Source organism: Ambystoma mexicanum, chromosome 5p (genome assembly GCF_040938575.1).
Source record: "Ambystoma mexicanum isolate Mex_15411 chromosome 5p, UKY_AmexF1_1, whole genome shotgun sequence".
Lineage (NCBI taxonomy): Eukaryota > Metazoa > Chordata > Amphibia > Caudata > Ambystomatidae > Ambystoma > Ambystoma mexicanum.
In genome coordinates, this window is record NC_090930.1 from 1,206,752,075 (window position 1) to 1,206,769,869 (window position 17,795).

Here is a 17,795-nt window from a genome sequence, read left to right on the forward strand (position 1 = left end):
AGATTCATACCCCCCCCCCCCACAGTTATCAGTTGGAAGGTGGCTAGGGCTCTAGAAATGCCTTGGGGAATCCTTGTGAATTTATAGAAACCCAGAGGGCAAATAAAGACAGTCTTTTCTTGGTCTTTGGGCATCACAAGAGTCTGGTAATAACTGCTTCACAGATCTAGCACCGTAAACCATTGGCTCCCAGCGAGTTAATCAAGTGCCTCAGCAACTCATGTTGTGGTGTATGGGTCTGGGATGGTTCAACTGGCAGAAGTCGATGCACAACCATACATTGTTATTCTTTTTTTGGACTACCAATATTAGTGATGCATAGGGGCTTTGCGGTTCTTGTAAGACTCCGGCCTGTAATACCTTTAGGTGTCGGATACCCTCCACATCAGCGGGGGATAATCGCCTCAACCTCTCCCAGAATGGGTGTTGTCATTCAGCCGGATGTGGTGCTCAACTCCAATGAGCTTCACCAAGATCCCAATCACTAGTTGAGAAAACTTTAACCTTCAGTGCGAACTGTTTGCGCAGGCAATTCCTCAAGACAGTGAGGAGTCTCTGAAGACTACCTTCTGTGCATCGAAACGGGAAAGTCTCTCTGTATGGTGGTAGCTTGGGCTACAGAGTCAGTGAGATAGAATTGTGCGATCTTCAAACCCAGAGTATCCGTTATATCAGTAATGGGGACTTTTGACCACTGCCATGGTCAGTGACTGCATTGTACTAACATTTCTTCACCCTCGGTAGTCTCCATCACCAATTTTCAATGACTCATGTTCTCGGAGGCGTGCGTGGCCTGTTACCATCACAGTTTTGTGTCATTTTTTAAAACTTGACAGTGATTGGCGGTGGTCATGTCTCCCACGGGCCCTTCAGGTTGGTTAAGATTCGCTGTGCCTCTCTCGAGGAAAGCAGGGTGCATTCTCAAAGTTTGGCCAGCCATTTTCCTGTAGAGCTTTTGCCAGTGTTCCAAACATGGCAGATTGTGTGCCTATGACCAATAGCACCGCAGTACTATTGTTCTTTGTGTTCAAGGTTTGGTCTCACAAAAGCAACTTCCTGTCGGATGTATTTTCTGCATGCAACCTCCGACGCCCATAGTGTTTAACCCTTCCAGGGGCTCTAGGGTATACGAGTCAAGTGTTGACAATAACAGGGTTCATACACTATTGGGACCCTGAGATCCACTGTCCAGTAAGGCTTTAGCTTGCCACCCTTCCAGATCGACAGGTATGGTCATGGTAGACCCCAATGAGGCCAGCCGGTGATGCAATGGTTGTATGCCCTTGAGTGTTCAGCCTGGCAGCTTAACCCTGTTGTCATGGACCCGACAGATGATCCATTGCTGGTCTTGCCGCAGCCCTAGTCTGCAGGTGGAAATGGCACCAGTCTCCTTTGACGCAATGAAAGCGTTTTGAATGGGACTGGTTGTTTAGAGTGTTGGGGCCTATGGATTTGGGGCTAAAATCTGCCCCAGGCTGAGTCTGCTATACAATAAGCTAGAAGCAGCAGTGAAGACGAATGACTGAATGTCACAGCAGTGGACGCCGAGCAGGGGTACACGTCAGGGATGCCCGGTCTCATCAATTCTGTGCTCCATGGCATTGAAACTGCTGGCGCAGTTTCTGAGATGGGAGAGGCAAAGGAGGGATTTTAGCAAGAGGGATATAACAGTTCTGTTAAACGCAGATGATCTGTTGTATGTGGGGAACCTATGGGATAATATCCCATTGTTGCTTGATGTGCTGGGGAATTTCCTGCGGTGGTCAGGATTCCGGTTTAAGAAAAATCTTATTTCCATTGGGAGGGCTCAGAAACTGGGATTTAGCTTGTCGCCAAGATTGGGGGACACGTTGGGAGGGGAAGTCAGGCATCTTGGAATTCGAATCTTTCATGATCTTTTTATTTATTATTGTGATCCAGTCTACCTTACACAAAACTGAAAAACAAATACATTAATACATAGACCCAAATAATTTCATTATACATATTAAAATAGTTCACCAGAACAATCCATAAAATAAATGAAGTCCATTTTCATAATTGGCAATACAGCAAAACAAAAAAAAGACTAAGGAGATATGCCGCATCAACCCAAAGGAGGAGATAAGTAGATACCAATTACAGCAATAAATTTACAATTTCAGCTTTATCAGACCAGCTCTATTCAAGATTCTTAGGACCGCTGTTGTAGCTTTTGTTTCTTCTACGCTGGATAGACAGGCAACAAATGCTGTAACATCTATCAATTCGTAGTTAGAATGCACATTTTCCAAGACTAATGATCTAAAGGTTGAGTGTGCCTGGCAGTGAAGAACCACATGTTCTCGATTCTGAAGCACTCTCGTATGACCATACAGTGTGCAACCCACCCCCATCCTCTCCATTTCGAGATCTTATTTGTATAATTTCTTCTGTAGGGGGCATGTTCAGCCTGTATCTTAATTGTATAGCTCAATATGCATTTGGGAATCGATTCAAGATATTTTGGGATGCTCGCCAGTGCTTTATCCAAAAAGTTAATGTAGAATACATTTTAGATTGCCTTGTACTTGCAATTGTAGTTAGTCTCCCCTTAATAAGACCCTTTTCACCACATTGGGATAAAACTTCAAATCTTCCACTGATGCTTCCAAACTAGATAGTATTCCATTAGCTCTCCCTGAAGTTACTCACCGCCCAATGCTCAAACTGTTGGATATCTGTCAAATCCTTGTGTAGGGAATCCTTCTGATGGAGCAAGATTTTTCTATATAAAGGACAGATTCCTCCAGTCCAACACCGCATCCAGTGCTGCGAGATGCAATTCGAATCGTAAGGAGGGCATGGGTATACAATCCAGTAGCCCCAACACCCTCTTCCAAATTCTGGCCTCAACCGTCTCATACTGTAGGGATCGTAGTGTGTGACTGATCTCTGTTCCATATAGCATAGACGGCACCGCCTTCATTCTATAGCATACCAACAAAAAAAAAAAAAGCCTGCATAGATAATCTGCAATACCTAGCTCTAATTTTCCTCCTCTGAGCTCCGCCATGAGTGGCCTTGGCAAGCATATGTGAGAGGACAACATTTTTATTGTCCGTTACATCCAGCTTGAACCCCAAATAGGTGATAGAGGCTGATGGTTTTGACCGAGTGTCCATATGCCAGCTAAGAGCCCTTTTATCTTATTCTTTTGTCGTGAACCTAATTAGTCGTTTTCTTGTCATTAATAACCAACTCATTTCCCACAGCATATACTTTAATAGCATCCAATAATCTTTGGAGTTCCCACTGGGTTCTATCCATCAGAGTTATGTCATCAGCATACACTAATAGAGGTATGCTCAATGACAGCAGCTTTGGGGGTGCGGAGGAGGACTATCAGTGCTGATCATGTCGGCTAGGTTTCATGATATGGAGGACACATTTGTGTACAATAGGGGGGGTGGGGGGGGGGACGCGCTCTAGGATAGGGGACTCCATCCAGTTTTGGAATAAACTGCTGTTGTCACTAATGGGGAGGGGAGTGCTCTGCAAAATGGTGGTTTACCGAGGCTACTCCATTTCACTAATATTTCATGTGATCTAGAGGGTGTTCAAGATGCTGGAATGAAAAAAATAAAGGAATTGGGGGAACTGTTGTGGACTGAAGGGAGGAGGGTGGCGCTGGCAACCCTACAGCACCTGTGGTCTAGCAGTGGTCTTAATTTACCTGACTATGAGGCATATTTTAATGGCGCCACAATTGAAGGTGCTGCTGGAGTGGGGCACTCTAGAGGGGAATTATTGGGGGGGGGTTGGTGGGGGACCTTCCAGTGGCTAGGCGAGGGAAGGAATTGTTGTGGGGCATGAGGGGGGGGTAAAGGGGAAACTAACGTGTTTCAGATGGTACAGCAGAAGAATCTCAGGAAGATTCATGTTGCAGGGTTATATAATGCAGATCTGCCATGGACTGCAGACCTGAAGTTATGACAGATCATTGGGAGGGTAGGCATTTGACAGTTGCAGGAGAATGGGTGCCGGACGGTAGGGGACCCGTTTGACAACTGATGACTCTCACTGAATGGAGTGCGCAATATGGGATTTCGAAGGGGCATTTAACTTAAGGGGCGGTGACTAAACGGTTAGCTGCAATAAGGAAGGAGATATCTGAAAATCCCGGCGCGAGTCAGCTGATGCAGGTGCTGACTGATCAGAGTGGAGGGGGTGCCAGAATCTCCTGCATTTACCAGATGGTGCTATAGTGTTATAGGGGAGATCAATGGGAATGCGCAAGTGTTTCAAAATATAGAGTGGGCACCGGTGAAGGCCGTACACACTGGCTATGGCTAGTATTCTGGTAGGGAGTTAAACAAAAAGAATTATACACTGGGCACGTCAAGAGGATGTGCCCACTGACCAGGTCCGAAGGACATGGGTAGTGGTGTGGTAGTGATATAAAAAATAATCTGCTGATGAAAAAACTTTATTAAGGTAAAAAACGTATTGCAACAAAACCCGGGAAATTCAGCTAAAACCACCTTAACTTTGCACCCCCCTGTTGCACAGGCTACAACCACAATGACGACGACTTCACTGATTACATCAGCTCTCCACTCACAAGCGGCCACAGTATTACGCGCATGGACTTAGTTTTCCTCTGGTTTATGGATGGTCCTTAAATCACAGACCCTGTCCTTGGACAGCTGGTGCTCCCTCTATGCTTCTCTTCATGACGCTGCTGCGCCCTGCTTCTGCCCCTGCTATGGGACTCACTTTGTCCTCTTTTGGCATTTAACTCTCCTACTCCCTTTGATCTTGCCCTGGGTGGCGGGATACAACTCCTGGGGCAGTGGGTCTCTAGCTCACACGCCTTCATCTTTTATCAAACTACTACAAATGAAAGCTTCACAAGTAGTGATGTACATGTAGCTGTTGACTATTTTTCACAATGTATTCATTGTTATGAACTATTCTAAAATGCTAAAAACGCATATGTAGAAATGTAAGGGTGGTCTAAATCTGTGCAGATACCTACAGTGATCTTATGTTTGATGCCATCAGTTAAATAATCATTGTCGTATGATATTATTGATGGCAGAGTTGTATGATATTTTCTCATTTGTACTCTTTAATGCATCGAACCCTTCAGTGGCAGACTATGAGCCCCAGTACAAACAAATTAATTTCCCTCTGTGTGACTCTCCGGTCACTGGCGGTGGAAGGGTGCGGGGTGGGTAGAGCAGTTGAGCTGATGTGCTGTCTGATAAAGTTCCTTTCCTGTTCTACTATAGGCGAGTCACAGTTCACCCTTCACTGAAATAAGCATCCCAGGCTGGGCTGCCCGAATCTGTATTGCAAAGATAAAGAAAACACAAATAAACCGTATGGTAGATTTGTTTGAATTTCAGCTGTACAAACCATTGTAGTGAACAAGGAGGGCAGGGGTTGCAGGGTGTCCCCACACCCTTGTTCATTAGCATGGCATCGGGGGTTGCAGGGGTGTCCCCCACTTCCTGAATAATGACAAACCAGAAACCTGTGGTGCCAGTTCCCATCCACATGATTTAAGGGAAGGGAACTGGCATCGCAGGGAGACAGTCGGCAGCACACAGAGAAGTGTGCCGCCAAAAGGTAACTAAGGGGGAGCGGATTCACAGAAATATCCGCGGGAGAAAAAAAGTGAACGTTTCGGTTTTGTTCAAAATCACTTGTTTTTTTCTCCCTGACATTTCACTTTCGATTTCATGGACAACCGTGCTGCCTGTGATCGGAGATAAATCCTTGAGGTGAACTTTAGCTATATTTTGCTACCTTTATGACCGGCACGCACGAAGACAGGGCCTGGGATAATACATTTCTTCATTTAAAATTGCCTGTGACAATGGCATCTAGTAAGTCACTGAAATGCCTCAGCTCATTAAACGGAGCACAATCTGTGACCTTAATCACCTCCACAAAAGCTGCCCCGTGAATGTCTGACAGAGAGGCTCTTGTTTTCGAATATTATTTATTCCCCACTCACTTCAAAAAGGTGCTACCTTGAAAAAGAAATAAGTGTGGAGGAACTTAGAGTTGCAAGTATGTTAAACTCTGGGAAATGCCCGGGTCCAGAGGGCTGCCGGCTGAGCTGTACCAAATGAAGTATACAATCTGGTGCTGGCCATGTTACATGCTTCTCTAAAAGAAGGTCAATTACCAGCGACAACAAGGTATGCCACACTTTCAACTTTTTTGAAAGAAGGAAAATTACCTTTGTTAACAAGCAGCTATAGACCCATAAGTAGGATTAATACTGACAAAATCTTTGCTAAAGACTTAGCATTGAGAGTGGAATATGTACCGACAATAATAGACCAAAGTCAAGCTGGTTATGTGAAGGGAAGGCATGCCTCTGACAACATGAGAAGGTTCAGAAGGAGGTGGCGGTGTCGTTGGATGCTGAGAAAGCTTGCGACAGGATAGAGGGTGGGGGGGGTAGTACCCCCTGGCACATCTGGATGGTTTTGGATTCAGGAGTAACTGATTAGGCTCATACTCTTCGCCAACTGCTTGTGTGAAAACAAGATATGTCTCTTGAGACAGACGTTTGATCTTGAGGGGAACGAGACAAGGCTGCCCGCTCTCTCCCATCTTATTCATGATTCCAATGGAGCTACTTGCTGTCCGGATTAGAGAAGATGTGAAGGAGTACAGTTTGGAGAGGCCTGCCAAAATGTTTGGCTCTACGCTGAGGACATGCTGCTGGTCTTGCAAAACAAATCTTCAATTAAAGCGTTGATGGATCAAATTGAGGCTTTCCAAAGAGTCTCAGGATATAAGATCAATTGGATGAAGTCAGAGGTAATGCCAGTGTCAAGCTCCTGTTCAATGTTAAGTATGAGTACATATGGATTCAATTGGTGTCCTGAAAAGATTATTTAGGGAATTGGTTGACAAAGGATATGTCGAAAATGATGGAGATCAATCTTGCATGTATTACCCAAAATCTGGAGTCAGACCTGAAAAGGTGGAAGGAACTGAAGGGGCAGGGTACATGCTATCAAAATGACGTTGACTCCATCAATTATGTGCTGAGCATGTTTCCTCTACAGATCAAAACGTGTTTCATAAAGAAAATTGAGAGCTCGATTCAACCCCTTCTATGGGAAGGTAAGCAGCCTCGTCTGAAATTGTGGAAGCTGCAATTGTCTCAGGGGAGTGGTGGTCTGGGTGTTCTGGACTTTGAAAACTATCAACTGGCGTTTGGGACAAGGCACCTAGATCCATTAATTCAAAACTCAAATGATGTTTGGACGCAGGGGGAGGGAGACCAGTAGATCATCTCCTCTCTCCCCTAGAGCTATTCTTACTTCTGTGGGTGGGGCTGGCTGCAAATCCTTTCCGCCAACAACTTTCAATCAGAGCATGTTGGAGAGCTCTTCTGAAGAAAAGCAAGCAGGATATAGTAGGTAATTCCATCACCTTGATATGGCTGAATCCCGGCATCAATCCCTTCTCTGGCCGAACTGGCTACTAGGGGGTATCCAGTGTCTAGAAGATCTATTGGACGGGTAAAAATGGCTCAATTTCAAACAACTGTGTACAAAGAAGGGCCTACAGGACTGTACAATGAGGTAGTTTAGAAAGTTGAAGTTATTGATGAACAAAATTCCAGATGCAGACCTATGATGGCCTTCTGATGCAAATTCTTTCAACCAGAGATGCCATTTGGCATCTAAAGTATACAAGAAGCGGAGTCAATACAAGGCGCCAAATTCAGAATTGCTGGTCAAATGGTCGGATACACTAGACACTGAGATGTGCGAGAATAGGTGGTCAAATATTGGCAAAATGTAGCATTAACATCCTTAAATCTGGGTGAGAAGTCGTCAGATCAAGATTTTAAACAGGGTTTTTTGGACACCTGAAAGGCTACATGCTAGGGGCCTTCTTGACTCAGAGGCGTGCTGGAGATGTAGACATGCTAGAGGAACTGAGCATATGATCTGGGAGTGTTATGAACTGAGGCGCTTCTGGAGGACAGTTTCACTGAAAATGAATGAGGTTCTTATACTGGATGCGGAATAAGACTATGTAAGTGGATTCTGGGCAAAGATGAATTATTGGCAGATATCCCATACCCTCAAAAATGTTGGTTCTTCAGGGCTTCTAATTCCGCTACAAACAGTTATTCTAAGGAAAGACCCAAGTTTGCAGAATGGATTTCAGACCTATGGCAGGTGGCCAGAAGGGAGAGAATTATCTTTTTCAGAGATAAAAAAAAAAAATGAACTTACATGACCAGATTTGGGGAAGGTTCCTAGAACTGATAACCTAAGAATGTCCTTATATCCTCTGCTTCTCTATTATTTTTAGTGAGGTTCAACATACTGTGATTTTTGTGATGTTTATATATTTTGTTTGTGTTGTAGAACTGCAGACTTCTTAATATGTTTTGTATTATCCGTTATGTTTGTAAATCCAATAAAAATGTAAATATAAAAAAAAAATGAAGTGCTACTGCACTGAAAAAGGACACGACCCGTCACATGTTGCATCAGGAGGGTCCGGCATTGTTTGTTCACAGGCCGCCTGCCCACATGCCGGCCATCCACTCCACCTACGCCCACACAGGCTACTTCCGCCTCTCCAACTGCCCTATGATGAAACCCCTCGCGTTCATCCGCTCCAACTGGACACACGACCAGTGGTGAGTGGAGCTTGTCTCTGGAACCGATTTTAGGATTTGTTTTTAGCATTTAATGCTCCACATTGACCCTCATCAGCAACCTGTTGCTGTTTTAACTGTACTCCTATACTTTCTCTACCTTTTCTGTTTTTCTTAACACAGTCTCCTGACTTTCTTTGGCCCCAGAAGAAGGCTACCATCCATTTCTGCAGAAACGTCAGCAGCACACTTCCCCAAAATACTATCGGGCTCTCATCCTGTGCTGCATTTTCATTTCCTAACATCACACCCAGACATAGACCAAATAGGAGATCGGACTTTAGCCGGGCATAGGAGACCGATTTCCAACGTCTCCTTCATCTGCACTTTCATCCTGTGTTTTCTACATTCATTGGCATGGAACATTTTTTCTTACAAACTGCCAGTTAAAATGTACAAATGAATGCTTTATTTACCATGCCTTTGACCTTTACATTTATGTCATAGTGAATGTTTAACTATGCTTTTGTGTTCCACAATGGACATTATAGATGGTCATACATAATAAGTCTACTAAAATGCTTTGCACAAAGAAAATAAGCATCAGCTAATTAATGCTGCAATTTTGCATAAAAGAATTGGAATTTTGTACATGAATATTGTATTAGAGATATCTGTTTGACAGCAGCAAGCATGCTGTTTCTTTCAACGGTTGCCCAAACTGCATGGGCACCCGTAAGGGTCTAAAACCAGTGTGCACTGAACCTACCCTGCGCACCCCTAAGATCCATAGAGGGTAGGACAACCCCCCTTGTTTCAGGATTTGACGCTGGCAGTCCTTTGGGCTGTCACACTGCCCTGTAATCACAACACAGCTCAGTGGTTCGCCTGCTACTGTGAACCATCAAACATAGGTTCTCCCCCTCATCTCCAACCATAATGTCTGAATCGTAATGTGCTGCTGCCAAACAAAGCCTAGGGCAGACCTGGGTAAAGTGCTCCTTCTCCGGTCAGCTCTTCTCAGAGAAAGCGCAGGCTTTTCCTTTTTTGAAAGGTCAGACCATTTGTTGACTCGGGGGAGGGGTGGCAGCTGCCAACAGTACGTTAAATGATGATATCTTTTTGTTCGATTTAAGGACATGGAGATCCCCCTTTTTCAGGTAACTACACCAAATGCTTCCATTTTGACGTACCCACACAAGAATAGTTGTAGCAGTGCACAAAATGATAGTTTGTTTCATTTCAGTTTAGATGAAACCCAGGTAAAACCAGTTTAGATGAAACCCAGGTAAAACCAGCCCACCCAAACCAAGTTACAGTTACCACAAAACAGTAGTACATAAGCATGAGAATATACCATGTCACTTTTAGGCATATAAAAAGGCACTTTTACACTCTCCGAAATTTCTCTTTACATGTGCAATGGCATTTTTTCCTTCAATCATTCAATAAAAGCCACATTCTGTCCATCATAACCCATAATGTAGGACTGGTTTCACCCATTTCATGTGTACTCACATATATGAAGTTAAAATTGATGTTTCAACTTCCTTAATTTTCTTACTGAATCACAGGTATCCTTAATTATGTTGTTCACTGCAAAGAAATATGAAATCATTTAAAAAATGGTTATAAAGTTGGTAATTTTATATCCCCAAATATTCCACCACCGTTAAGCGTAGACATTCATGATTGCCCCTCACCTTTGCAAAATTGGTCTTGAACCTTAATAGCCAGTAACCTGCGATTACTTGAATTTACTGCAAAGATTAGGCGTTAATCAGACAGATGTACATTCTAGACGCTCTAGTCGAGGGTTTAACCTGGAGCACCAGACAATTGTGAATAAATTGAATCCCACACACTTTAGATATACTACGTTGTGCATCCCTCTCCCATTTTTCTTTTGTTTATTCTGTGGCTACATTTGGGATAGTACAAACCGACTAATTCCTTACAATCGTGCAGAAACATTAGGTTTTTCAGAGGAAAAAGCTGCAAGAATATTGTATTTAATTAAAGTTAGTGATAAGAGTTAGTACATACCAATAGACCTGAGGAAACTAATCAGGAGAAATCACATTTAACATTATTAATCACCCCAGAGGATATCCAGGGGATCTTCAACGATTTAAACAGTAAATTAGATACATATAAAAAACAAATCTAATCAAAAAAAGAAAAATAGAGATACACTGGACTATACATTTGAAATTGTTTACTTGTGGCAGGAATGTTACCAGACAGGCATTTACTCCAAATCTAAACAGTCACCCCCCACCCCCAGGTATACAGGTGAAAATATTTCAAAAAGCACTTCATCTGACATCTTTAGTGTAGAGGTGGAAGATAAGGACTCTACAAGTGAAGGGCCAGCGAGTGTGGAGAACATTCGTGGGGCGGGCTCATCCATAGGTATTTTTTTTTTTTTAAAAGAGATGTGAAAACACGAAGAGGAAAGAATAGAACTGCCCCCACCCCCCCAAGGAAGACCGTTCCAGCTCAGAAGACCTAATGGTCAACATTTCTTGTTATCAGCTCTAATCTTTTGAGAAGTTAACATTACAGAAATTAGTTTCCTTTGTACCGCATTATAACAGTACCCTTCTGAAAGAGAAAGTTCATTTTCTTTTTTAAGTTGTTTCGAAAATTAAGCTTAGTGTTCTTTGAAACTATTGAGACAGTGGGCTCTGAAACACCTGCATTTTAGGAGATGAGAAATAAAAGCAAATATATGCCTCCAGTCCAGACCACCACCCTGGATAGATTCCAGACGAAGGTATTACAGAAATTGGGGCACATTAGTTTCAGAAGTAAAGGTCATGGCCATTTTTCTCATCATGAAAATCAGGCTATCAAACATTTTTGCCAACATAGACATGGTCCTTAAAAACCAGCTAAAACGGTTGGGGCACTGCACTGGTGCAAATGAAGACACTGGACTATGCAAGGAAGGTGAAAAGGCAATTATCAGATAATGAAACATACACAGAAATTCCTGGAGACCCTACCAACCATGTGAAAGAACTGATTGATGGGGTTATTCTTGAGGCAGAAAATAATCTATCCAAATTACATCCCATATTGCCAGTGATGTGTAACCTAAAGATATACCATCACCACCAGGTAGACCCATCATAGCAGATTCCAAGAGCCTATCTGGAGCCCTTGGCCCAATATATAGACAAAGTCTTACAGCCACTTACACAGGTTAACCCTGCATACAGAGAGAGGTCATTTTCTTGACTAAATTGGATACTATAAATTTTGCAGAAGGCACTGATCTATTGTTTACCATGGACGAAACTAGCATTTATACAAATATACCACACAAGGCTGGCATCAAAGCGGTCGATTGGCTACTCTTAAACACCATGCACTGCTGAAGATTATCAAAGAATAATGTCAAAGTTTGAAACAAAAGATCATTTTACAAATATCAGGGATCTCGATGGGCGCAGTGATGGCCCCTAGCTATGCTTATGCCTTTGTGTACTTTTTGGAAATTCAACATATTTTGGAAAATGCACAGGGGAACGAAACACTTGAAGTGTTATTTGTTATATCAATGTCGTCTTTGGCATTTGGAGAGGTTCCCAACAATAATTACTTCCATTTTTGAACATATGAGCAACCTGCACTCAATACTCAGTTTAGTTATAACTGAATTCAGTTCCTGGACGTGGAAGTTTACTGTGAAACGGGTGAACTTAATACCATGCTGTATACGAAGCCCACCGACAGGAACAGTTGTTGTTGGCCACAAGTTTTTACCTCCGACAAAATCTTGAGCATACACTTTAGGCAACTATTGCAATCTAAAAGGATTATCTTGAATGATAGGAATACCAAAGAAAGAAGGAAGATCTAAGACAGAAGCTACTGCAAAGAAGTAGAACAGAGGTGATCGATAAAGCTATACAAAAGGTGGATCAGATTCCACATTAGTCTACATTATGTAATGAATCCCGGGGTATTGTCACTGCTTCCATGGGTGAAGCCCCTTCCTAAGGGACCAGGGACGTGAGGCCTCAACCTGATAGTCACCCTAGAAGTGGTACTATGCAGGTGGACCTCATGGGGAGGGAAGTCCTCCATGGGACCAGGACGATAGCTTGGGAAAATGCAGTATTCACATCCTCCACTGTGGTCTCCAATGTCCTTATACCCCACACCTCTGTTATAGTAGTGTAGAGGGTTTATTAATTATACTGCTCCAAAGGAAGTTAGGCTTACCTAGGTAAAGTACAAATGACCACTAACCTGAAGATGGAGCAAGGAGGCAAAAGCCCACCGCTGAACCAACACACGGTACATCTTACAAGAAGCAGCCTCAATCATAAAGAGGGAATGAACTGGATAGTTTGTCAAGACAGCCCTGGAGGTGCAAGAAACCAGACACTGGTTCCGTGGCGAGGGAACCAAAGGCTGGAAGACGAGACACTGTCCAGGACAAAACGCATCTCTCCACTTAGTTCTCCTTCATATTCCAAGCGTGGGGCACACAGCAGATTTCCTGTTGGTCTGCTCCACTGCTCACCTTACATGTTTCAAGGTATGAGGAATAGGTTACTTCTGTATAGTTTAAGTCTGTGCCATCTGGACCTCTGGTTTGGAATATATTAATTTTATTTCTGTGTGAGAAATTGGATGTAGGGGTTAATTCTTACTTATGACACACAAGTTATCTTCTGTGCTCCCTAGTAAATACTCTTACTTTGAATGAAGGTATGGCCAAGGTCTATGATTAGACTATCTGAACACAACTAGGTTGTTCTTTGTGGTTACACATGTAATTTCTGCGGTTGTAGATGCAGGTCTCCTCTTAGATTGTGATGTGAAAGTGAATCTGATTTGATGTATACAGGTCAGTGAATTTGTATTGGTTTTACTGAATTGTAAGAAGGCCTAGGAGAATAGAGTTAATTTAGGTTCTCGTTTACTATTTTAGGAAGGGAAGTTCCTATACCCCTAAATGATTATTTAATTCAAAATCGTGTTGGAACAGCCATTGTCAGGACATAAGATCCATCTTTAGAATCGTCCATATACCTATAGGAACATTCTTTGGTGGTACACGTTTCACATTTAAAATATACGCCTTCAATTCCACTCTACACTTGTGGTTGAACATATATGTAAAACTGAAATTAGATATGTTTGTTTTGGAATGTTCCATGCACAACTAATATGTAATATTCAAACTACATTCCATTTTAAAATACACTCCGTGTCAACTTACACTTTTTTCATGAACATTTTGATTTGATAATTTTCCTATTATCAGTGCTCACTGATTGTTATGCTGAAAGATGTAAAGTATATTCAATATGATTTAGGTAGATTGCCTGTTGATGTGCTTAAGGGTTTCTCATTAGGAGAAAATGATCCAGACATGGATGTTTCTACACCCTCTAGCAAAGGGTTTAACCCTGAGCACAAGAAGATTGTGACTAAATTGAATCCCATAAACTTTAGGTATACTATGTTGTGCATCCCTCTCCCATTTTCTTAAGATTAGATTCAAAGCAATTTCAGAAATTGATTGTAAACCAAATTCATTATCTTTTAAATTATCACCGACTTTTCCATCCCCCATCAAGTTTGTATCCATTTGTTATTGCTACTTACCTTTGTCATTTTGGTGTTGTTCTTGATCATTGGCTAGGCTGTTAAACACATGGAAGGTGGGTTTCTATAAAGAATGCAACTCCATTCACATAGTAGTTTTGTAGATTTCGGGGGTCTTCTAGATCCACTATAGAAATAGAACTACTCTTGCCACTCGAATGTAAGTGCCTCTCTAATGTTAGTCTTAACCGGCAGACATCTTAGAACATACTGAAATATCTAACCTAGCGGTATTGGAGTATACTGGTCTCCTTCTATATTACTTATATCAGCAATGTTGTAATATTTCTTTCATGACGCCTTTTATAACCATCACATGAAGTGTAAATAATGTTGGCTAATTAGATTTAATGTCAGTGTATATACAATTATGTTCCAATTTGGTTTTTTCAATTAAACTTCATGATTGCAAGATGTATAGACTTAGCAAGCATCATCTACAATATTAACATCAATTGCTTATGCATGGTTATAATTCCCTAGTTTTAGATTACATTATGCCCATTATTATGATGCTGCTTCAATGTAACCATTTCAGTTCTTGGGTAAGGGTGATTGTAGTTTATGATCCTTTTTCAATCCATTGACAGTCAAATTAAACTGGCAAATTGATTGTGCTCCTTGTCACGATTTGTCCGGTACTGCCTCTTCTTTCTTTCATGATAACTTTCTTATGCCCCTTCAATCGAATCTCTTGAATGTTGTTGCTGGTATTGTTAGCAATCCAATTGCCAGTGGGTATCACCAGGTGAGTATATTGCTCTTATATATTGATTTATATGTCCTTTTAATGGTTTATTGTGCTTTCTAGGTACAACTGCATACATATATCGAGAGCATTATTGTGGTTAAAAATAGTTTCTAGGTTTACTCCCCCTCCCCCCCATGTTGTTCCAATAAGACAAATCAAGTGTGTAATTTTGCAAAGTCCACATTTATAGAACCATTTTGGTAAGTTACCAAACTGTGGGACAATGGGGTCTGATTTTTGCTAAGTGACTAGGCTTATTAGTGGGGGCTCTTTTATAGACTATGAAAGAGTGGTCATGTATGTATTGTTTTAGGTAATTATCTGCATCGAGTTAGTCCCAATGTTTATGTAAAATACTGTACATTTTGTTGCGGTTTGAATAGTAACGTTTGGAATAGTCCTACGCTACTCCTGCCAAGCCAGGATCACCTGATGAGCACTATATTTAATTATTTATATATTTAGATTGGAGTTAGACCATGAAGTCGAGACCGGTCAGTGGTGAGGCTGACCGATAATGAATCAAACGTGGCTCACAGGTTTTTAAAATAGACAATATTTTTGAAGGATCCATCTACCTGGCACGTAGAAAACTAGTGACCATCTTGAGTGTCAACATGTGGATAAAATATTCTGTTGCCCTTCAAGCTGCGCACACAGTGCTGTGTGCGTTACAATCAGAGCAGTAAGTAATCTAAGGTGTGTGTCATGACAATTGCAAACACTGCTGTAAATAAGTAGAAAAGAAGCCGCATTGTTATTTCTACAGGGCCCATGGTGCAAAGAACTAGTCCCAATCCAGATTATAGTTCCCTCTAAAGTGCCAAAGCACGCCAAACTGACCTATCCCGGGTCAAATCTGGTCTTACCTATGGAAGCAGAGTGCGTGTGTTCCTCCGACTCGCCTACTGGATAATGCTATACCTTCCTACCGGATTTAAGTGGAGTGGGCGGGTTGTCACGTGAGCGAGCATGTGATTATGCAGATGCAAGGCCCCCGGGAGGGAGTCCTCTACGTTGCCTGTGCGGATTGTGCTACTGAACAGTGCACAGTATATGTAGATAAACCCCATATGGAATGAGAACCGGTTCGTGAAACAGGCGGCTTAAGTACAAATGCCTGCATATCAATCTCAATTACTTGTGGGATTAGTGCAAATACATGACAACTCGACTACCGAGGTATATGGACAAGTCTATAGCAGTCTCTTGGAAAGGTTCTTTTCAGTTGGTGCTTAAAAATGCAACACAATAGAATCCATAATGGTAGTGTGAGTAAGGAGGTGTCCTTGAAACAATGCAGTCTTCAGTTGCGAGATCTGGCCTTCTCCACAGGTCTTTCACAGCCCGTTTGAGGCAATGGCCTCCAGTAGGGAACCTTTGGGGCTTTCTACCCACTGTACTTAACCCTTGGTTCGTCACTCTGCTCCACTAGGTGTGCTTTTGTCCCAGAAGTTCTGCTCGCACTATTGTTCCGCCTTGCCCAGAGTGCGTCTTTAGGTGTTGCCTTTGATCTGTGTGATGAGAGCTAATATGCACCAGACTTTGCATGACCCAATTAACGGGACATGTTCAGTACGATGTATGAGAGTTAGTCTTGTTACTCTCAGTCAACCTCTTCCTCTGCCCAGTGTCTGTGTAAAAAGGGGCTGGGGTTATGGGTAGTTGGGACCTCGGAATATCCTAAAAAAAAATAAGATGGGGTAGATTAACAAAAAAGGGGGCAATACCGTGTCTCACCATCAGCCGCCTCACCCACCACTCCCCGGAGACCCCTCCCCAGGTGATCCTCCCGTACTGGTCAACCTCCAGGGTCTGGATCCAAAGGTGATGGCTGTGCCCTGGCCACCACCTGAGAGAGATCTCCAGGGACTAGCGGTAGAGATGCCCTCTGGTTTCTCACCGCTTCCATAAGACAGACCATGATGGACCCAGGATGGGTCATAGTTTGGTATGCTTTGCGATATACTTGGGTTGGGACTGCAGTTCTGTGTGCTATGGGCACTGTAAAAATAATGCATATTCTGTTCTACTTATTTACAGCAGTCTATGCAACTGTCACGACACGCACCTTTGATTACTTACTGCTCTGATTGTAACACTGCGTGAGGTGCGCAGCTTAAGGGGCAATAGATGATTTTATCCACATGTTGAGACACTCCGTCATTAGCTTTCTATGTGCCAGGTAGACTGACCCTTCAAACTGATTGTCCATTTAAAAACATTTGAGCCACGTTTGAGGTGCAATTCATTACCAGGCAGCCTCAGCACGGACATGTCTCCAATTCATGGTCTAACTCAGTTAGGTTTCCTCCCCCCCCCGCACTATTTTTCCCCCCTCCTTTTTCCTTGCTCAGACTTGTGGCTAGCCACATGTTGAATTGTTTAATTGGAATTATCATTCAAGTTTGGGTGATGCATTGCATCATTGTCACCGATGCCAAAACGCATATGATATGTAATAATGGTGGAAGGACCATTACATGCATGGGACGTTTTGCACCAACACACGTCTCGTGACTCATGTATTTTCTGTGATGTGCATGGTGTTGCCCTTGCTCCATGAATTGTTTGGGGTCTCAATGGCCTCTCACATGACTTGTACAGCTACATGCCCAGACGATAGAACAATGGTCTGCAATGCATAGGCTTTGTAGCTATTCGGCACTGGCTGCAGTATAGTGGTTAGCACATTGAATACAACATTACTTTGTCCCAACTAAGTTTGTAGCCATTGCCATTTTCTTCAACCTACAAATACGATACCACCATTAACTAACATTTCTCTAGAGAAAAGGTGTT

At 42.6% G+C, this 17,795-nt stretch overlaps 1 protein-coding gene across 4 annotated transcripts in view; it reads right to left on the reverse strand.

Annotated features, from left to right (window-relative positions):
* The window catches only part of LOC138481499 (MARVEL domain-containing protein 3-like), a 401,994-nt gene that overhangs the window by 289,168 nt on the left and 95,031 nt on the right, over positions 1 to 17,795 (reverse strand). For all 4 annotated transcript variants that reach the window (XM_069613680.1, XM_069613678.1, XM_069613679.1 and 1 more), the window contains exon 2: positions 10,130 to 10,207. The gene's annotated coding sequence lies outside the window, so the exon portion shown is untranslated. The remainder of the gene's footprint in view (positions 1 to 10,129; positions 10,208 to 17,795) is intronic.